We start from the raw sequence: 2,519 nt of genomic DNA on the forward strand, positions 1-2,519 counted from the left end.
CCGTCCGGCACGACACATAGCTTAGGGAAGGCGTGTTGCCTAGCATTTTCACTTTCATGTGGGACCACCGTTGAGCAAGCCGACTATTGGCAAACCGCACCCCGCCCGCCGCCGGGTTGGAAAACAGAAACAAGGGGAAGATCTAGCTGTAGCACGGAATCCAAGAAATTTGGTGTCAGATGGGGCTCGTTGATAGAGTAGGAGCATTCCGTACTACTCTACTCCTACTAGTACCAAGTTTGTACTATACAACTAGTACTACCACTATACAACTAGTAGGTACGTGCACGGCACATCATCGTAGGAACAAAAAATGGGAAGATCTTGTTTTGGGTGATTTATCTTTTTTTCAGTCAACATAGTATGAATAATATGATGCGGGGGGCACCCATGAAGCTTATGTGGCTTTGTTGCATGGCTACGAAAGGTTAGAGAAAAATAAATAGATAATGTGTTTAGAGTGCACTCCACTAAACAGATATACTTTGGATCCATTGCAACGGGCCGGCACGTCTATATCTATACCCCCTATATAGTGTGTGTGAATAACTTTGAAAGTTGGTCGTTGGATGAAGCCAATCCGACGGTACAAAGATGGAAAATCCGAGCACTACTGGTCGTTGGATATCATCTAAATTCCACCAGATTTTGCCACATGTAGAATCTAGAAGACTCCATGGTTGAACTTCATTCATGACTAACTTTGCCAGAACTAAGCTTAGGCAAAGTGTGTCTGCCACAAAAAATGTGGCTAACAAAATGGCCACCACAAGTGTGGCAAGATTTGGCAAGAAGTTGAGTCTATGACATGTGGACCATGTAGCTAGAAAAGTGTGGCAAGCCACAAGTGTAGCAATGAACCAAACACATGCCTGGTGTGTTTGGTAGGGTGTATGAAGGGCGCATGATCCCAAGAGTTCCCTTCTCGACCCACTTTTGGGTGTTTGGTAGAGTGTATGGAGGGTGCTTGAGTCCACACTAGATTAGCACAAATACACTAGAAGCATGCATGAAGAGAGCATGCATGAAGAGGGGTGTTGTGTTGAGCATGCATGAAGAGGGAACAACTATGCTGAGACGGGAACGCAACCAAACACACTTGTGGCACGCCTAAGCTTAGGCGTGGCAACCTTAGGCTGCAAACCAAACCATAACTTTGAAAGTTGGTCATTGGACGAAGCCAATCCGACGGTACAAAGATGGCAAATCCGAGCACTACTGGTCGTTGGATATCATCTACATTCCACCAGATTTTGCCACATGTAGAATCTAGAAGACTCCACATGTAGAAGCATAATGCACAAACCACCAGAATCTCATGCGTGCAATGCACGTGTACCTTACTAGTAGTTGGTAGTAGTAAGAAACAAATTCCGGGTTTGGCACGAGCTCGTACTGCGGGAGCACCACAAGGCCTGCCGTAGGAGTTACATTTCCCTCTCGGGGCCCACGGGACCGAACTTCAGTGGCTTAGTGTCCGGCCTATGAGTCAATGACATGCGAACCTTAAATGTGTCGGCGTTCTGGGAACGGGGGTCCCCAGACTTGCCTGCCTGCGGCCCGCGGCGTGGCTGCGCTGCAGGCCTATACGGCCCATCTTCATCAACTAGGCATTCAAGACCCTCGCGAGGGGACAAGCCTCGCGAGGCGGATGACGCAAGACCTCCTCAGGAGCGGCCTCACCAGGCTGCCTCGCAAGGAGCGGAGAAATCAAGGCAGGGCAAACCTCGCGAGGCTCTCGTGACGTGAGCCATGACGATCAAGATCAGGCGGGCGCCAGCGCGCGCAACGTCCTTGTTTCCTCTTTGGTGCTAAGGAGGCAAGCACAGGCGCAGAGTACCGAGGCATCAAGCAAAGGTTTCCATATCAGTGCAACGAGACCAAGATCAGCAGGACGGCAGGACGGAGGTCACCATGGAGCCCAAGACGGCGTCACCACCAGAGCCTTCCGCAGGCGAAGACCGCTTTTGTCAGGATAAGCTGTACTAGCTGTCCCCTTTCAAATTGGCCGTTGTTGGCTCCCTTCCCGCTCAATATTTGGGGAGAGGACCTGGGCCTATATAAGTAGAATTAGCCACCACAGTAGGGGGCATATGATAACCCATTGTGAGGCATCTCACGCACACAAGTTCGCCAACCACAAGAACACCTCAACCTCAGGAGGCTGTTCTTCCCCTTGTACTGTTCATCATCAGCCCAAGAGGCAATCCACCACCCCCACACTGGAGTAGGGTATTACACCACAACGGTGGCCCGAACCAGTATAAATCTTGTGTCTTTGTGTTGTGAGTTCGTCGAGTTCGTCCGCGAGATCTTAGCGAGCTAGGGCGTAGATCGGTAGGGAGGAAATCTCCATGCGCACCCCAGTGTTCGAACCTTGAGGGTTTTGCCGGAACCCGTGATCTGACATTTGGCGCGCCAGGTAGGGGTGCGCCGGAGCTTCCTTTCCGTCGTCTTGCATCCAGTTGCTCCGTCGCCTCCATGGAGGACGCTCGCCGTGCTCGTGCTGAGCGCCAGGC

Source organism: Triticum aestivum, chromosome 6D (genome assembly GCF_018294505.1).
Source record: "Triticum aestivum cultivar Chinese Spring chromosome 6D, IWGSC CS RefSeq v2.1, whole genome shotgun sequence".
In the NCBI taxonomy this organism is placed as follows: domain Eukaryota; kingdom Viridiplantae; phylum Streptophyta; class Magnoliopsida; order Poales; family Poaceae; genus Triticum; species Triticum aestivum.